Genomic DNA, 20,553 nt, shown 5'->3' on the forward strand with positions numbered 1-20,553 from the left:
CAAAGGTTTCAGGGTTTTCCTTCTCCAAGTTTTATAGCCTTACATCTTGCATTTAAGTCCACGATGCACTTTGAGTGGACTTTTGTTTACGGTGAGACTTAGGTCTGGGCTTCTTGGGTTGCCCATGGATGTCCGAGGGCTCCTGGCAACGAGATCTGCTTTGTGATGGGGAGAGAAACAGGCCAGCACACACCCGCCTCACAGGCAAGTCTTGTTTTGTGAAATTGTAATTCCAGTTCTATACTGGACAATGTAAAATGTCCAGCTTGAAGGTTTGAAAAATCACAGGTCTGAGTATTCTTACTGTAAAACTCCTATTTCTGCCTATGGGGTCAGATACTATGGTCAGCATCACAAATAAGCCTAAACAACAATCTAAAACATATAATAAGAAAAACAATTAGCATGTGTGTCTACTGATTAGGATCTTATTTACCAACTATTGGGGGAAGAAAGGCCGTGACCGCAGACAGCTGAGATGGGACAGAAAACACGTGTGCTTCTGTCTACCGTCAGACATTAGGGTGGAAATTTAGACATTAAATATACAAATACTTCACGTTCACTGAAGGCAGGATCGTGTCATTCAAACTAACATCTAGAGTCGATGACAAAGATATGAAAAGGTGGCCACTTTATGGCCATTTCAGCCCTTCGGCTTTCTGACCTCCAGGAGTTAAGAGCCCATGGAATCGGGGCGTCTGTCTGAGTCAGATCATCAGTGCTTGGTTCTGCTTCGCCACTTTCCAGCTATGGGACTTTGGGAGGATCCCTCAACCGCATGGAGCTAACCACCCTCGTCATTCATTGGGGATAAACACCACCTCTCTCAGCCAGTGAAGCTGAAAGCGAATGCTTGCCCAGCTGCCTCCCGGGGCCCAGCACACGGTAACCCCCTCCATCAGAGGGGCTAGCCTCAGCATCCCACTGAAGTAAAAGCTTTCTTTTTCACTTCCCCAGCCTCTGCCTGCATGCCATCAGCAGAGAACATCGAAGAAAGAAGGAAAAACATTTTCTCAATTTTAAAAAAGAAATGTTTAAAACAAAACACAGCAGGGAGAGGCGAGGCGAGAGATTCCCTGACTGCCCTCATTACCCACCCCCTCCCCAGGGTGACCATCACACCCCACGGGAGGGGACGGGGTAGGAAGCATCTCTGCTCAGAATGGCCTCTCCCCAGGTGTTCAGAAACCACCAACACCTTGAGATGGGCTGGCAGTGTGCTTGGGGTAGGACAGCTCCAAACTTCCTTAAAGAAACCACAGCACAGAAAGTGACCCACATAGGAGGTACCGACTGCTATAAATACTTGGTGGCAAACGCTGATGTCATGCTTTCTCTACAGGAGACACCCAAATAAAACTCGCCCAAACAGCAGAGAGGCGTTCAGCAGGCACCCAGAGCCGTGACCACATATCTGATACTGCTCTGCTGCCGCAGCCCTTACGACCTCGCCACAGTGACCTCCAGCACCTGGCCCCAGTGCTCTGTGCTCCTCCCACATCTTGTGAAACTTTCCTACCGTGCTGGTGTCATATGTGTGCCAACCATCACACTCCAGATCCCTGCTGCCCTGACCCCCAGCCCTGCATCCAAACTCAGGGCCGAGTGAAACATCTGTTTGCAAGTGGGAATGAGCAGAAGAGTCTGACCTACCACAGCCAGCGACAAACTCTCGCAGCCACTCAGAGGCAGTCTAGTTCTGGGTGACCCCACACACACACACACACACACAGAACTAGAGAGGTGTTAGCACTGACCTTGACTCGGGTAGTTTGAAACAAGGGCCACTCAGTGTCAGACAAGCCATTATAAAACCCAAACCAGATCTCAGAAAAGTGTACAAGAGGTGGACAGTGTAGGGAAAAGGGCTATCCCAAAGGCCACCCAGCCACCTCCTCTCTGTGCCCCTTACCCCCCAGGAGATCCCCAGGCACCTGGTGGTCTCTTGTCTACCCCATCCCAAACACACTTTCAGGAAAAGCAACTTGGACGGCACCCCACCCAGAATGTGATCAATCAATGAATGATTTGTGCAGTGAGTAAACGTCCTGTCACTTCAACTCAACAGGAATCCGTTCGAATGTGTCATCCCTCTTGGAAACAATGCCGGGAGCTAGAGCGGGAGGCTTCTCTCTATGACCATTGTCTCATTTGTAAAAGGATAAATGCAAACAGCACCCACACTCACCCATAGGGCTGGTGTGGAAAATCACATGACCCGGTTCGAGGACCGAGCCTAGCATAAAGGACCGGGCATGTTCGAATGCTCAGGAAAGGTCAGTTATCCTTAGCTATGATTACCCAGCACTCCACAGGCAAAGAGTCAGTTAGATCCACACGGATCATCACAGAAGAATGTCTCTCTGTACCACTGGGGTATGGGTGTGAGCAGTGTGTATCAAATACTATTTATTTTTTAAAAATACCTTCAAAAGGTACATTTCTATTTGTGTATACAGTGGAAAAGATCCAGTTGGAAACACACCAAATACTAATAGTCGCTACTCCCAAAGACAGTGAGTAAATAATCATTCGCCTTTTGCTTTTTGTCTCCCTTAATGACTGAATTATTTCCCGTGGGCATCTCTTCCTTCTGTACAGTTTTTCGGAGGAACTCACTGCCACTTTTCTGGAGAAGCTGGTTGCATCAGCAGGGCAAAGAGAAGATGAAGCAGATGGACCTGAAGTTGACCCAGGCTTGGCATGCACGTGTGCACCATGGGCCCAACTCCTATGCAAACAGACCACCGTCCCTCCACCGTCTCTCTTGTGGCCTCACCGAAGACTTGGAGATTGACATTGTTCTAAGCAACCTCATACTTTTTGCATGTGTCTTCCTCAGAACAGTGGGGAGGTCTCGGGCCACCCACCACTCTGAGGGACTTGACACCAGCCTTCCAAACTCCTCCAGGGTACGCACCTGCCCAGTGCCACTAGCTCGCTCCTCTGTGTCTGAAATTGGATCCCAACGTCATTCCCGCCACACTCGGTAAAGTGCAGACAACAGAACAGTAATAACTATGCTGGAAGTTACCTTAGAACACATGCCATCGCCATTCTGCTTACAAAGACACGGATCTGGGAAAGGACAGGACACGCCTTTGCTAACTCACGAGTTAGTGCTCGAAGTGGGGCAGAGTCAGGTCTCCTGACTCCCAGAAGAGTACGGGTGTGAAGTCCCACAACAAGTATGTGTGTGTGTGTGTGTGTGTGTGTGTGTGTTTAATATTTTTTTGAGAGAGAAAGAGAGACAGTGAGAGAGAGCATGAGAGGGGAGAAGGTCCGAGGGAGAAGCAGACTCCCCATGGAGCTGGGAGCCCCGTGCAGGGCTTGATTCCGGGACTCCAGGATCATGACCTGAGCCGAAGGCAGTCACTTAACCAACTGAGCCACCATCCAGGTGCTCCAACTATTTGTGTGTTTTGCGGGCCTTGAAAGTCCTCCCCGATACAGAGGGTAAGCACAGTGTCTCTGGGACTGCCTGGCCCAGAGTCCTGAATGCCCATTGCTGGAAAAAACAGTGAAGTTCCATGACTTATTAAGACGATCTGTCCGAAAAAGAATGTAGCTGATGGGGAAGGGAGTGCACACAGATTACAATTAGTTCAGTGAGCAGAACAAACCAAAAAAATCTAAAACAATCCACCTGAGTAGAAAACTTAAGTCCAATAAACAAATTCAAGAGAGATCTATAACACTGGAAACACGATCGCTAAAACACAGAGCTATCAGAGAACAGTGCGTACACGTTAAGTACGGATCTAAAATGTCCATACTTTGGGAATAGGAGGGTTATTTGGAATTTGTCAGAAAGTCCCTTTGAAACAGTATTATTTAATTCCTACCAAAAAAAAAAAAATAAGTAAATGTCCATTTACACACATATACACATAGTAAGTTTGTATATGAATTAAATTGTTCAGTTCATATATTGGGAAGCTGGACAATATCAGAATTGTTATGCACAATTATTTTGGACGAAATTCATAGCATGCTAGGCGATGGTCCGTTATCTGGGGGCAAAACCAAGGGGCTTTACAGGCAGATTTTAGGCTGTCACTAGACTGGATAAAAGAAAGAAGGAAAAAGAGAATTTAATCATCAAGGGAGCAAATTTAATTGCTCAACTGTACTTGCTTCCCCAAACAATCTTGTAAGTCACTTGGAAAATATAATTAACTGAACACCGACAGCTGCTACAAGTCGAACCTATTCCTAACAAGGTTCCCTTTCTCTTACCAAGAAGCTGGAACCCCTCAAATGAATGGCCTAGACTTCACTCTTAGAATCAATCTGTATCAAAGGTTTGAGAAGTCAAGACAATTTTTTTTTTAAAGAATTTATTTGAGAAAGAGAGAGAGCAAGCAAGCAAGAGAGCATGAGGTGGGGGAAGGACAGAAAGAGAGGGAGAAGCAGACTTCCTCCTCAACCAGGAACTGGATGTGGGATCCCAGGACCCTGGGGATCATGACCTGAGCCGAAGGCAGATGCTTCACCGACTAACCCAGCCAGGCGCCCCAAGAAGTCAAGACACTTTAGATATGTTTTGAGATTTAAAATCAGAAGAACCTACGAATGTTATTTTACCATCTGCACTATCTTTTGAGGACTGTCTAGTCTCAATAAAAAAATTCTCACTCTGAAAATCCCCTCTGTGCGCGCACGCGCGCACGCACACACACACACACACACACACACACACACAGGGCCTGTAATTCCAGGAGAAGGAGTAAAGAGTACATACTTATTAATTTGTCAATGGCAATGTATATTTTATGCCAGCTTGCCTCCAAAGAAAACACATTTTGAAATTTAAAAGGCTAAATTCAGGTCATGGCTTAGCCAGCTCTAGCAGACCAGGCAAATTCCCTAACTGCTCTTAGCTTCGGTCCCCTACTTTTTAAAATAGGCCTATTTTTTTTTTTTAATCTATCTATTAGATTGTCAAAGAACAACCCGAGGACTTACCATGTTGTCGAGGGGAAGGAAATGGGCACCTTAGACAGTGACTGGGAGAGGATTAAACTGTCCAGCCCTAATGAACGGGAACCTAGCATTGCCCAATCAGAATTTCGGCAGCCCGGCTTCTAGAACCATCTCGCTAACATACTCATGCATAACACAGGGGTTATGTACAACGTAGCATGGCTTCTTGTTCCAACAGACTGGGAACAACCTCAACATCGAATAATAGTGTTCACACTACACCGACATCTGTTTTTTAAAGCAGACAAAATTATCCGTAAATTGACCATGCTCAGAAAACCCTCAAGGATGCAAACGCAGCTGGTAATGTGCTTACGGGAGACCCCGTTCACTCTCAAGCACCCTTTGAATGTTACTGTACTGCTCAGGTCACATGGTCAAAATCCAGGACCGAAGTAAACATTTCTAACCTGACTATACAAGAAATAAGGTACCTAGGAAGAGCTAACCCACAGTTCATGTGTTAATTCAATATTTCAGAGTTGTAAGAACGCCGGTGCAATTTTAACCAGAGTGTTGGGAGGGGGTCGTGGAGAGGGAGGACTTCACATCTCGAAGGATGGGCAAGGTTGGAAGAGGCAGGAGAGTGTGCGTCCTACGTGTAGCTCTTACACTGGGCTTCAGAGACTGGCTCACATGACCAGCTGGAGGGCAAGGTTGGCGACAGTGAGAGACAGAGGAGCCCAAACCTGTAGACGGTGCCTAGATCATGAAGGCCTTAAATGCCAAGCCAAGGAAACCGCCCTCTCTTAACAACGGAAAATCACAAAAGGGGTTTGTACAGATGAGGAATGTTAAAAGCAGGACACCATGCATGATTTATTCCTGATGTGGGGTAGGGTGCAGAGGGGTGAAGAAGCTGTCCTAATACAGACAGGACGTCATTGGGAGGACCTGAGCGATGGTAATAGGCCTGGGATCACCATGCTATCTCCATCTACAAAATCCCATGCCTTTATTTTACTAGCACATACAACTTCTATACAGATGACAGTAGTCTAAACCATGTCCATATTCATCATCTCGGGCCATAACAACAGAAGTTGATTTCTCCAGTTCAGGAGGCTGGAAGTCCAAGATCTCGGTGCCCGTCGAGAGCTTTTCCTGCGGAAAGCTCTACCCCTGGCTCGCAGACAGCCACCTTCTCACGGTGTGTCCACACCGTGCAGACCGCACACAAGCTCTCTGCTGAAGCTGGGAGGCCCATAACAGTGTCCTATCAATCACACTGAATCAGTAAATGAATGAATAGGAAAAACGGCAATCTGTATGTCAACAAGTCACTATTGTTTACATTTATAACATGTAAAGGCCAACTTAAAATTTCTGTGCTAATAAGAACGAGAAGCAGAGCTATATGAACATCAGTTATAAAAATATTTCCTTTTGGGGGGCATGTTTGGCCTTCCCTGAACCACACTGGCAGGTACACGGACTTTTACCCCTGCTTTGCCACCCAAAACGCTAGAGCATTTCCCTGCATCCCAGTTAATCAGTGCGATCAGGGGACTGACCCACAGTTCAATACCCTGGTACCAATCAAGGTGACAAAGCTCAACCTCACTGACCAGGCGGACAAGCCAAGACCAACCATGAAGGGCACAGGAGATGAGAAACACAGGGATGCGGACTAACCACAAAGTAATGACAAAGACTCAACCGCCGACAAGAGCAGATTTTTGTAACAACGAATGAATCTTGTAACCACACCAAGGGGACATTATTGAAGCCTTTCTATTGTAAATCTTGGTGGTAATGGTCCCACAGTTGACAGTCAGTGATGTCAATGTCAATGTTAAAAACTTCCTCCAGGGGTCATATTACAGCTACAAACTGACATATCTGGCATTTAATACTGTTACCGGTAAGAGAAAGATGAGAGACTGAGATATATATATATAAAAAGACAACGAACAGACACACAGCCCACAGGAAGATCCTTACCCAGAGCAACCTGGCCCCTTATCCGCAGCAATCCACTCAGGGAACTGCCCCTTACCCACAGAGATCCATGCAGGGAACCTGCCTGCTATAAGCCAGATCCGCAGGAAGACAGACAGCCAGACAGACTGTCTCAAAGGACAATCCAGGAACCCAACAATGACCTCTGTGACCATCAGCCAGGACTGGATTGATACCGGACACCTTCCCTGGTTTCTGTCCCGCCTTGGACTCAGGACCAACCCAAGAAAGCCAAACCTGCTCCCCTCACCAGCCACCTGGGATGGCCCCTTCCATCGGGCTCACCTGACAGCCCCCTTTCCTCCTCTGGGAAGCTTCCCTCCCCACTGCTCTGCCTGCCTCTGGGTCTCTGCCAACTGCAGGTGGATGACCCCCCTGCTCCAGCCGGCGCTGGGTACACAGCTTTGCCTTTCACATATGTTTGCTCTTTATCTATTTCCATAAGAAAAGTCTTAAACCAGGGGCTTTTCTCCAGGTGGTCACTCTGTAACTTGGAAGCGTGATGCGGCATGTCCTAAGTCTGGAGACCCTTTCCACAAAGCCCCATGTTTTGGGGTTCTTAGTCCCTCCCTCACAACCATGGAAGTGACCGGGTATTGAGGCAAGTTCAAGGACTTTGGATTAAGCCCCAGAGTTCATCAGCATCTCACTTTTCCACTTAACAACTGTGCAACTTTGAGAAAGTCCCTTAACGCCACTAAGCTTCTGTCTTCATCTTTTTTTAAAAAAGATTTTATTTATTTATTTGTCAGAGAGATAGAGTACAGGCAGGCAGAGTGGCAGGCAGAGGGAGAAGCAGGCTCCCTGTAGAGCAAGGAGCCGGATGTGGGACTTGATCCCAGGATGCTGGGATCATGACCTGAGCCGAAGGCAGCCGCTTAACCAACTGAGCCACCCAGGCATCCCTCTGTCTTCATCTTTAATAAAAATGGTAATTACTCCTCAGCTTGTACATAAAGAGGTTCACACACACTCCCAACTGTGGGCACCCTCATCCCTGCCCCCCTGTCCCCCAGGGTGAACAGTAAGATGCTTCAGGATAAGGCTGATGGCCCCTCACCCAGGCCCCTTTTCATCAATGATGTGCGATGGCACCCAGACTCTCGGAGCATCACCAAAACACAGCATTTGTGTCCACTCTGCAACTTAGGTACTAGTTGTTCTAACTCACACCCACTGATTCATAATTAGGAATTGATTTCTCCAAGCTCGGGTGGAGACTCTGGTGTGCTCTACTCACTCCCTCTTAAATCCGCTTCAGAATCACAAACAAAACTTTAATGGCCCATGCCGTTCCGGGCACCTTTCCTGGGGAGCTTGAGCCCAGACACGGTGCTGGGCAGCCTGGGCTCCTTCACCCAGCATGGATGTGCTGCCCCACCAGCAGCTCGGGAAGGCTGCACCATCCAGCATGAGCTGTGTGTACCCGACCCAGGAGGTCCTCAGGTTTGCAGGTGGCTGCAAACCAGGGATGCAAATTTCACCAACAGTGACGAATCCCGCGGCTCTGTGACGATACTTGCTGTGCAAGTCAAAGGCTCCCATGTCCACCCCTGTGCTGTTGCAGCCGGTATCCCCAGGCTGGGTGACATTCTCCACCAGGGTGCACCTGAGTCAAAGCTGTGACTACCCCCAATAACTCCAGCCATGCCATCCCACTCAGCAACCCTCCGCTAGTCCGCACACCTCGCGCACACAAAGCGCTTCAGGTTCATTGCCTAAAACACCTGATCCCCTAACCAAGAAGGCTGTGTTGCCACATCATCTTAGAGGCTCACAGAAGTTACAGACGAGCCCAAGATTCTACACGGCTCATCAGCAAGTGGCAGGGCCAGATGCCAGCCCAGGTCTGGGGGCCCGTGTCTTGGCCATCACCCCTGGCTGCTCTCCCCAAGCTCCATGAGCAGCCAACAGACGGCCAGCATCTGGAGGCTTTAGAAATGCCCTCCACGGTGGTACAAGGAATGGTTCAGTATCAGGGAGGCCGGGTGTGGATCCGTAGGACCCCTCTGTTCTCTGAGGCTATCGCACCCAGAGGGCGGGCTAAATATCACGGGCGGTGGCCCTCATGCACAGTACAGCAGCTTCCTTTGTACTCCCCCAAATTCAGGGGCAGCTGGCATGCGGGGTCCAGGCATGATGACCTTCTCTGGACCTCGCCTGACAGGTGTCCAGCCGGGTAGGTGGCCCAGGCTCTTCTCTCATGGCCCAGGCTGGCCCAATCTGCTAGACTCTGAAGACTCACCACATTCATGACACAGAGAAGGCTCCCTTGCTCTGGTCCATCCCTGCCCTGCACTAAAAGTACTGTGAATTCGGGAAAAGCCATCCAAGTCAGACCAACTACCTGGAATCTTCAGAGGGCCAAGAAAGCCTCTGGGAACCCCACTGCTCCTCCACAGTCCACCTCCAAACCACATCCTTTGAGGCACCATGCCCCCCACCCCTGCTAATGTCCCAGAGCATCTGGTTCCCGCCTCTGCCAGCATTTGTCACAAGCCCCAGGAGCCAACCAACACACATCTGCCCCTCTCCCCACGCAGTTGGACAGGCCGCCTAGGCTGGGACTCCTGCTCCCAGATGAGGCATGCTCACTGCCACATGGCTGACACAGGGAGTGCAGGGGGCACGGACACTGAGGACCCATCCATACCCCAAGGAACACCCTGAAGGTCAAAGGCAGCAAGAGCCACAGGGCTGCCAAGCAGGAGTTGCTGGCACCGTGAAAAGCTCCATTATGACAGGTCCTGGGCACATCAGTCAACTCTCAGCCAAGCCACCAAGGAGATAAAAAGGCCTCATAGCATGGAGTCAGGAGTCAGGAGCCCGGGCTTTGCCTTGACATTTGAATTCCACTTACCATGGGATCTTAAGCAAGTTATTCAGGGTCTCCTCCTCTCTGGTGTTTAAACTGAGATGCAACTGACAAACAACAACGGATGAGTCTGAAGGATAGGACATCAGGGTTTGCTACATGTGTATATCGGGACGTGATCCCCACGCTAAGTCTAGTCAATGTGGATCATTCCTAAAGCATTACCAGCTTTTCTTCTACGTCACACAGACTGCTAACTCTAGTCCCCAGGACTCCCATCTCGTTTTGTCGCCTGCAAAATGGGGACATTACCTACCCCACAGAGTGGCTACAGAGACAAAGCAAGGTACGGATGGAAAGTGCTGAGCACAGTGCCCTGGGCACAGTAAGCACTCAGCCCACAGAAGAGGTAGGGATGGGGGAGTGATACAGGACCCCGAGCTTCTCCAAAGGTCCTACAGACGAATGTTGAAATTCCTATGTTGAATGTTCCTATGTTGAAATTGAACCCCCAAGGGGATGGTCTTAGGAGGCAGGGTCCTCAGGAAGCCACCAGGTCATGAGGGTAGAGCCACCCTAAATGGGATTAATGCCCTTATAAAGGGGACTCCAGAGCTCCTTGCTATCCTTCCATCACACAAGTTCAGTGCAAGAAGATGTCATCTATGAGCCAGGAGGATCCACGCCACATACTTAATGGGCCAACACTGACCTTGGACTTCTGGTCTCCAGAACTCCAGATTTAAATTCTGGGGGTTTACAAGCCACTTGGTCTTCGGTCTTCTGCTACAGCAGGCTAAAAGGTCTAACATAGAGGGTCATGCCTCCAGAATAGGAAAACTGAAATAACCCATCTGGAGAAAAAAAAAAAATCAAGTAACTTAGTAGGACCTCCCAATATACAAATCTGAATTAATTGGGAAGAGGGGATTTTCACAAAAAAATATCATGCCAAGTGTCCTCAAGATTCACCCTGATTGTCACTTTCACTTTTGTTTCCACATCAGAGAGTTAACATAACTGAGAATTGCGTGCTCTAAATGTTCTGGAAAACCCTTTACTTTTCAAGAGCCACTCTCCATGTAGGGTTCCATGCATTCTCCTTTCTTCTTTGGACATCTGTCACACAGGTCTTCATCAAACACCCCTCTACCACCAGGAGGCCTGTGTCCTGCTCCCAATAAGCCATTTCTTTTTTTTTTTTTTCTTCTTCTTTTTAAAATTTTTTATTTTTTTATAAACATATATATTTATCCCCAGGGGTATAGGTCTGTGAATCGCCAGGTTAACACACTTCACAGCACTCACCAAAGCACATACCCTCCCCAATGTCCATAATCCCACCCCCCTTCTCCCAACCCCAATAAGCCATTTCTGTACACTGCTTATGCTAGAAAGTTCCAGACTAGCCGACAGCCCCAAACCTAGCCAACAGCCCCAAACCTAGCCCTACCCACCATGGCTAAAAATACCCCTAGTTTGTGGCACCGTTACCTAGGGTCCAGAACAAGAATCCAGCATTACTACTCCTTTTTTCTTCTCCCAATATTTTTTATGGTTAAAAAAGACCTCGAAAAGGAGCTTTCTCAAGGTTGCCTGCCACCAGCAGTGCCGCACACCATACATATGGGCATGATCAACTAGGAGTGTGCCAGGCCAAGTAAAAGGGCACAAGGATTTCCAAACTCTTAACTCATTGATGGCAGCCACACATAGAGTACTGAATGGACGTGCTTAGGTTTATGAAACAGAGGGCAAAATTTAGCTGCGACATGCACAGACGGGAAAGAAATGTGTTTGAAGAGGGTGTTTGGAAACATACAAACACTATGTCTCATGCCTCCAAGGACTGAAAGGTAACCTTTCTTTTTCCATATTGAAAAACAGATAATGGGCTGAAAGGGAGTTTTTCTCTCAGAATGCAGTAGTGTCATAAACTATTATCAGATATGCCAGGCTTTGTTAGATAATCACACTGTAGTGTCATAAACTATTATCAGATATGCCAGGCTTTGTTAGATAATCACACTGAGAAGCCATGTAAAAATAAACCTTTCTTCCAGGATGTCTAAGGCAATAAAACCACATCTGACCACATCCTCAAAACCAGAAAGGATGGTGCTGTAAAAAATATATATTTGGGGGGGGGGCTATAAAGGAGTTCCTAATACTAAAAAAAAAAAAAAATGTATATAGCAATAAAAAGTCACAGGAGGGTTTGGAGAAATCTTCCAAAAAGGCAATCAGAGACTAAGAAGTAGGTAAATAGAAAAATGCAGAAGACCTGTCGGGACATGTGAGCTCAGAATAAAGGGTGGGGGTCCACAGATGGGGCAGGACCACTAAGTGCCCAACATAAGGAAAAAAAACAAGACCCCCATCATGATGTGACCATCACAAAATTTCCAAACACCAGGAAAAAACAAGGGTCTAAAAGATTATGCAAAGGAATATGTGGGTCACCTACAAAGAAAAGGCTTTGGACACATCGACTGTCCCATTGGAACTTGAATTCTGAGCAGAGTCTTCAAAATTCTGCAGGAAAATTATTTCTAGCCCAGAATTCCTTTTTTTTTTTTTTTAAAGATTGTATTTATTTATTTGACAGACAGACAGAATGCAAGTAGGCAAAGAGGCAGGCAGAGAGGTGGGGGGGGGGGGGAAGCAGGCTCCCCACTGAGCAGAGAGCCCAACTCAGGGCTAGATCCCAGGACCCTGAGATCATGACCTGAGTCAAAGGCAGAGGCTTAACCCACTGAGCCATCCAGGTGCTTCTCTAGCCCAGAATTCTATACTCAGACAAATGGTCAATTATATGCGAGAATGAAATATTTCAACATTATACAAGTTCTCAAAATATATATATATCTTCAACAGCTACTGGTAGGTATGCTCCACCAAAGTAAGAGAGAAAACTAAAAAAAGGAGGATTCTAGCTTAATCCAGGAGAGAGAAACTCTCAGGGTGATGGGGAAGATCTAGGAGGAGAGTCACAGTAGGCCTAGCAGGCAGGCAGTAGAGAGGAAAGGCAGCAGGATGGGAAGTTCAGAAGAATTATACCTGGTGGGTGTGGATGTACTGAAGGGAGACTGACACTTCTCCGGTGAGGGGTGATAAAGGACAGATACAAAGAACACTAAGCAAAACAAACTCTAGGAAAAAGAAAGGAAATGTAATCAAAATAGTACCCAACATCTCAGCTGGGAATAACATCTCCACAGTTGTCCTAAGTGCTGCTAAACTCTCCAGCAAAACCTTTAACGTAATCACACACAGGACAGGGCAGAAAGAGGTAGTAGCGGGAGGCGGCGGTAGGATAAGGGACCCAGATGGGCTTCTAAATAGTAGGATGTTTCACACACACCAGATCTGAAGGAAAGAGCTGAAGCTTGAAAATGATGGCCTCTGAGGAGCAGGAATCAGGGTGGAGAAGGGCAGGGTAGATGATTGCTGTGTTTTCATACTCAGTCTCACAGAATTTTTCACTCTTAAAAGTATGGGCCTGTAGAAGAACTTTGTTCTTCAAAATGAGTATTAAATTTTTATTTTTTTTTTTTATTTTTTTTTTTTTTACACAATCTGATACTTGAGCGGCAGGACTATCACACTGAGTGGTGTGTGAAGCCTTCCAGAACTCAACCCCGTTGAAAATGAATGGCAAAGCTGGAACTCCTCTCCCTGCTAAACACACACACGGGCACAGACACACAAAATGTTTGTCCAGGGTCTCAGGCAGTTCATAAATTCCTGGAGGCCAGCTGGAAAGTCTTAGAATTCTAGATTCTGCTTTCTTACAGGAAGTTTATTTCAAATCAGAGCTTGTCATTTGTTGTAAGGGGAAAAAAAAATCCTTATGAAAAAGGATTAAAAACAGCCACATGATCAAATGAGGTCACACTTGGTCTTAAATACTTGGTGATCATCACCAGTTGTCTCCTTGATCAGCCAGTGCACCTCATTCCTGATTAACAGTGAAAGTGAAAACTTTGTTTACTAGGCTTTGCCTCAGCCTTGAAACAGACTCTCTAAAACTCAGGAATGTGAATCCCCATTGGGTTGACTCAGCTGTTTCCATTCTAGAAATGGACGTGGAATCCTGCACTCTCTACCCCATGAGGACAGAGTCCTTCGTGTAAACCTTGAAAAGGTAAGGCCCGCACCCCAAGGCTGGTTTTTCTAATGGAGGAATTCCTCTGTTGACTTCTTGGCAAAACTTCTCTGATCAGAGTGGACCACTTAAGTAGCCCAAAGCCCAAAAGTTACTATGCCTTTGACTGACTTGACTCTAGGGCTGTGAATCACGCCCACAGCTCAACAGTGAAGCAGAACCATCTTGTCACTTAATAGGGATCTTAATGGTCCTATCAATGGGCTTAAAATTTTGGTGCGTTCCTTAATTTATGTATCAATTAGGGTAACGGTCACAACTTCATTGGCTGCTGTCCTAAATGGATCAGCGAACTGTGGAAGGCAGAACAACAGTCCCCAAAGATGTCCCTAACTCTGGAACATATGAGTATGTCACATTCACAGCAAAGGAACTTTGCCATTAGCCTTAGATGGGAAGGTTATCCTGGCTTATCTCGGTGGGACACATCAGATCACGAGGGCCCTTAAAAGCCAAGAACTTTCTCCAAGTAGAAGAGATGTGACAGAAGGGGAAGTCAGAGAGCTTGGGACAGGCTTTGGGGGTCCCTGCTGGTTCTGGGCCTGGTGGGCTGTGCGCAAGGACCAGAAAGAGGCCTCTAGGAGCTGTGGGCGGCGCGCCGGCTGACAGCCAGAAAGGAAACAGGGGCCTCATTCCAACGACTGCAGGAACTGTATTCGGCTGATAATCTGCACGAGCTTGGAAGCAATTCTTCCCCAGATTCTCCAGGACAGAGCGCAGCCCTGCCCACACCTTGTTTTTTGCTGAGTGAGGCCAGAGTCAGACTTTTCACCTAGAGAACTGTGAGATAAGGAATCTGTGTCATTCTAAAGCCACTCAGTGTGTGACACTTTGTTCCAGCAGTCACAGGCGCCCAAACACCCCGCAGAGTGCCTGTCCCCCGGCTGACCTTCAGAAAGAGTAAAGTGACTTGCAGTCGACAGACAGTAATGGCCATCCAGACATTAGAGATTTGTTCTGACAAATGCCGATTCAGGGAATTGAAAAGTGCCCAGAACATTCTGAAAGTTTAGATTTGGGGTAACTCCAGCCCCGACACTCTCCTCTGGACCTCTGGACCTCTGGCCACACTCACCGCACTGCATGGTGCTGAGACCACGCCCAGGTCTCCTGCCCCACCCCCCTGGACCGTGGAGCCCCCTGCCCTTCATGCTCCAGTCACGGTGTCCCATCTCGTATGTCCACACCTACCATGGGACTTGGGCGCATCACAGGTAACCCATGTTAATGTTTGTTGAGCTGCATGATGGTATAATTTAATATCTGTGCATAAAGGTGGATTCTTAGAGCGGAAGTGCTGTGTTTTATGAGCCGCTGTACCCCCTCCATGCAGAGGCAGGCGCAGCTCAGAGGCACTGAGCAGTTGGCAGAGAGGAAGCAAAGGCAGGAGAGAGAGAAAGAGACCCTGAGAAGTACTGCACATTCTCCAGAGTGGGCTGGCCAGAGTGGGGAAGGCTCAAGAAACCCTGGAGTTGACTGATGCCTGCTGCTCCCTCGAGCCGGGTAGCTCTGATGTGAGCTGGTGAGCACTGGCTGACCTTGACCTCAGAATGCCTATTGCCTCCCCCCACACCCTGCTCAAATGCATTAAAGGAGCACACGTGGGATCACACAAGCTGAAGAGATCAAGGCTACATCCCACACGTGCTGTCGTCCCGCTTACAAGTGATGAACGGTGACTCAACATGACATTGCCGCACAAGGCTGAAGTATCAAATACTGGCCCATGAAAGGTGAAAAACAATCCTAAATGAAGTTGCCTATCACAGCACCCACTAAGGACCAAACATTTAGAGATCTAAGAACAACCTGGGTTCATTCAATTGCGCATGAAGCATTTTTTTTTTTTTTTTTTTTGGAAAATCCTGGGCAATGTATTATTTTACAACTTAACAAATTGCACCACGTCCCTGATTTCATTTCATCCCCAGGACAACCTCTTGAGCTACACAGAAGAGACATAACTAACAGCTGACTCCTTTTTACTGCTGGGGGAGCTGAAGTCCAAGACGCACTTGGACTTCATGAACTGGGGGTCTAGTTCACATCTCCTGCCCAAGAGAACCAAAGGGAGTGGTCGTCACTATGTCACTTGTCTATATCCTGCCAACAGGCAAAAAGATTTTGAGGTAGCCTGTGATAACAAGCATATACATGATGAGCACTTTAAAATTAAAAAGGGAGAAGAAAATCCATGTGGTGAGTGATATGGGGCTTGGGGTGGAAATTAGGCTAGAACATCAAAGACTGACTTTGAGGCAAAGTCCTCCTAAAAGAAGCAGCAGCAGCAGCAGCAGCAGCAGCAGCAGCACCATCAATCCTTGAAAGCAGGTGAATGAGGCTTCGTATTAGGGCTCCTGGGTCAAAGAACAAGAGAGGACAGCTTTGAAATGCAGAGTCCAAGCTCTGCCATCTCTAACCCCGGGCATTCGATTCCATAGGAGACCCCTCTTCATTGAAACTGCATAAAAATCCAGCCAGCTATGAACGAAATGGTCATCTCAACACAGAAAAAGCATTAACTGGTTAAGTTTCGGTGGGAATATCAAAACATCCTAAGAAACCCACAAAGAAGATCCAGCTGAGTTTATGAAGGCCTCTCCTAAAATAAAATTGTGAACAAAACAAACCACGTACAGCATGTAACAAAGCACTTTTTAAATTTATTTTTTATTTTTTTATTTTTTCTTTTTAATTAGGAAAGGATGCGAACCAAAAAAAGGACAAAACTCCTACTGAGTTAAGTGAAAAATCCTAATTCGGTGGTATTGCTACCAGACAGTTTATCCTATTTTTAATCCCTGCAATCACTCAAATAAGAATGGCAGAGAAAACTACCTATCCTTTCTACAGACAGACATGGGGCTTTCAGGAAACCAAGCCTGCCAAATTCCCATCTTACGAAACAGAGAAAATAGAGAGGAGATTTATAGTTTAAAGGATTATTACTATATTCCTTAGAAGTGGAGTTTCCTTTTAGGCCATTGAACATAGGACATAATTTTCTGCAAGCAACAATTTTAAACTGTGCTTTAAGCCATCATATAAAGTCACACACACCTACTCGAGGCACTCTCCAAATTCCACTTATTTCAGACTCCCCAAATTAAAAAACTCTGTGAGAGACTGGGACGTACAGAAGCCCACAGTTGGCTGCCTTCATATGACACTCAGAAGTTCAACGAAATGCTCCAAACCAGAGTTCTGCACCCAATGACTTCATTAAGGAAAACATCAAACCGATTTGATACAATGCAGATGTTGCAAGGACAGCATAATTCTAAAGAACAGGCAAGACCATCTTGAAATGTTGCTTCAGTTTTCATCATATTCTCCTGTCCTTACATTTGAGACAAAGTGTACACCCACGCACCTAAACTTCTGGAAGAAAAAGAAAAGAACTTCTACTTCTGGATCTGTATTTTCACAGATCTCCATTATGTCTACACTCCTGCTACGAGGGCTTTCCTTCGCTCTATTAGGTTAAAAGCTTGGAAGGTTTAGGACTAAGAAGATTCTTCCCCCGTGTTAAGACTCTCAAAGGTGAAGAAAGTGAAACCCAGAATGGGTAGCTTTGCAGGAACCAACAGTACCTTGAATTCTGGAGACAGAATGAGACCAAATGAATGCTAATGAAGAACGCTGTACTCACTTGTGCAGCAAATACTAGGAAGTGACGACAAATATTATTCTAAAAACCATTCTGAGACTTGAAGAATCACAGAATGGTGAAGAAATAAATCACATGAACTATCTAACCATGGTATAGGGAAAAAAAAAAAACACCCTCCCATTTAAATATGCCTCTTCTCAGCTCTGGATACAAACTGTGCCCATCTTTATCAATCCACTACAGCTAACCACCCTGTCCTCAAAGACCATAGCTCTAGAGAGCAGGACATAAGATCTCAGGGAAGACTTCCAAGAGCAGGCGTCACCTAAACTGACAGGTAAGAATGGGTAAGACGACCTAGGACAGCAGCTGTAGGTGGGGGAGAGGGGAAGAGCTGAACACAGGGGAGGATCTCCGTGCTAAGTCTGGACGATGTAAAAGCAACAACTCCATTATTACATTTTTGTCTGGCACTCCTGTTACTCATATGCCATCTTGTTCACAACGATTGTGAACAAAACAAACCACCATATTTGGATATTAGAACTACTACTGCCTATGCCTCAGTCTTCTGTCTTGGACCAGAACAAAACATCCTAAAAGGAAGAGGCTGCCTTGTTCAACTTTGAGATCCCCAAGGAAGAGAATCATCCCTGAGGCATTGTAGGTGTTTCCCCTTTATTTAAGTGCTGAAAGATACAGAGCCTGCAAGACAGTATCAAGACTTGACATCAGGCTGAAATCTGAGTTTCCCCATCCTCAACCTCACTCTCCCTATCCCTTTGTCAACTTGACCTCTAACTGTAACTGCCTTGGCCTCATTCCGTGGGTGTGGATTCTCCTCCTTCAAATGCATTTTCCAGCCCGCCAAATTCTTGCCAGAGTTTCCTCCAGTCTCCAGGCGCGCTGAACGCTGCAAAGTTAAATCTGGCTTTAAATATTTTTTTTTCTTCCCAATCCTAACGGAAGAAATCAAGAAGCTCAGGGCAGAGGGGCTGGGCTCCATCCAATCAGAGCCGGCTCTCACACTGCAGCAGGAAATGGGGCGGCCTGACGCGTGGTCCCCGGGCCGGTGACAGCCCTGCCATTCCCCTAGCCCGGGGCGGGCCGCTGAGAGCAGTGGGTTCTCCGAGAAGGCCGCTCTCCTTTCCCCTCATTTGGCAAAAAACCAAACAAAAACAAAAAAACAATAAAAGAGAGAGTCAGCTGTTTTAACCAGGCCAACTGCGCCCCCATGCACAACCCGCTACACCCTGCCAGGCTCCACTACATGCACAAGGACCCCCTCACCATACAGACCACCGCCCACAAGCCCGCACAGGCGCAGGGTGTGGGGCGGGGGGTAGTGGTGGTGGATCACACCCCTACAAACCCGGAGAAGGGGAACAGGGCCAGACTTTCCCAACTCGCAGGGTGGCCAGGACACCAGGAGCGCCGTCCCACGCACGCACGGCCAGGTTGGCAACGCTTTCATGTAACCAATCATGGGGTTGGGGAACAAGAGAAAGAGCCTCTCACTCTCAGGGTGGCCAGGACCCCCACAATCAGAGCCCATGCAGTCATCCTCAATGAGACAGCCTGGCACACCCTGGGGGTAAGGAAGACGGAAACAGTCTCTCCCACTCGCAGGCGGTCTGGGATTCCCCACGCGCAAGGACCCACGCAGAGCTACCTTCACAGACACACTGAACCAGCCACACTATCGGGAAGCGGGAACCGAAACAGTGCCCCCACTCTGAGTGATCAGAAGCACCGCGCGCGCATTCACGCGAGGGTCCATAGAGGGTCGCAGGGGGCGCGCAGCCCCCTCGGTGCGCCCCCCGCCCGAGCGGAGACAATGCCCGGGCGCCCAGATGCGCGACGGCCCGGCCAGTCCTGGTCCCCAACCTACTAGCGCTCAGGGCGGCGGCCGCCTCCTCCCGCAGCGACCCTGCGATGGCCCCGCTTGGACATGCCACACCCGCCCTTGGGACCCCCGCCGCCCCCAGGTCCCTGGCGCCTGAGACCTCCACCGACCCAGGACCCTCGTCCAACCTCGGGAGCCCTGCCGCCTGGGACTCCGTCCTGCCGCTGGACCTCCACTTAGCCCTGAAACCCCGGCCGGGTCCGCGGACCCCCACCCAAACGGAAACCTCGCCCAACTCGGGACCCCCGCCGGACCCGGGACTCCTGCCACCTGGGACTTCCTCCAGGCCCAGCCTGGCCGCTCTGCCCCGGGACCCCCGTCCAGCTCCTGGACCCCGTTCGGCCACGGGACTCCCGTCCAGCTCCTGGACCCCCACGGGCCCTGGCCCCTCCTCCGGCCGCGGAACCCTGCCCGCCGCGGACCCCGTTCAGACCTCAGACCCGACAGGTGCTGGCCCCTCTCCCGCCCCGGACCCCGTCCAGACCCGAGACCCGTGTCCACTCCCTGGACCCACACAAGCCCTGGCCCTTAGCCCTACCCCGGACCCCTGCCGGTTCCGGACTCGGTCCGGTCCGGCCCCGCCGCCTCACCTCAGGCCACCGCCTCGGCGGCACTCGCTCGGGGCCGAACGAAACAGAGCCTAGCACCTGGAGGAGCCGCGGTCGCCGCAACAATGGAGCCCTGGGGCGGGGCCGCCTCCGCCGCCGCCTCAGACCGACTCCGGCTCGGGATCGGACTCGGGCTCCGGCTCCGTGCAGAGCAGCAGCCGGCGCCAGGCTGCGGCCAGGCTGGAGCACCGCGCAGGCGCACACGTCCCCCCCAGCGCCCCTTCGCCCCGCCCCCGGCGGTGCCCAAAACTCGGGGCCCGCCCCCAGACCAATGGGGAGGGAGCCGCGCGCAGGGGGCGGGGCCGGGGAAACAAAGGAGGGGGCGGGGCCACGCCGGGGCGGGGCTGCGGGGCTGCGGGGCTGCGGGGCTGCGGGGCTGCGGGGCTGCGGGGCTGCGGGGCTGCGGGGCTGCGGGGCTGCGGGGCTGCGGGGCTGCGGGGCTGCGGGGCTGCGGGGCTGCGGGGCTGCGGGGCTGCGGGGCTGCGGGGCTGC

General features: G+C 49.1%; 1 protein-coding gene across 6 annotated transcripts in view; it reads right to left on the reverse strand.

The window, feature by feature from the left end:
• AFAP1 (actin filament associated protein 1) overlaps window positions 1-20,296 on the reverse strand; it is a 132,154-nt gene extending 111,858 nt beyond the window's left edge. For 5 of the 6 annotated variants that reach the window (XM_059166062.1, XM_059166026.1, XM_059166049.1 and 2 more), the window contains exon 1: window positions 20,044-20,296. The gene's annotated coding sequence lies outside the window, so the exon portion shown is untranslated. The remainder of the gene's footprint in view (window positions 1-20,043) is intronic. The other variant, XM_059166071.1, reaches the window with a different exon arrangement.
• Between the last annotated feature and the right edge of the window lie 257 nt (window positions 20,297-20,553).

The sequence above is a fragment of the Mustela lutreola genome, chromosome 1 (assembly GCF_030435805.1).
Source record: "Mustela lutreola isolate mMusLut2 chromosome 1, mMusLut2.pri, whole genome shotgun sequence".
NCBI classification, from domain to species: Eukaryota; Metazoa; Chordata; class Mammalia; order Carnivora; family Mustelidae; genus Mustela; species Mustela lutreola.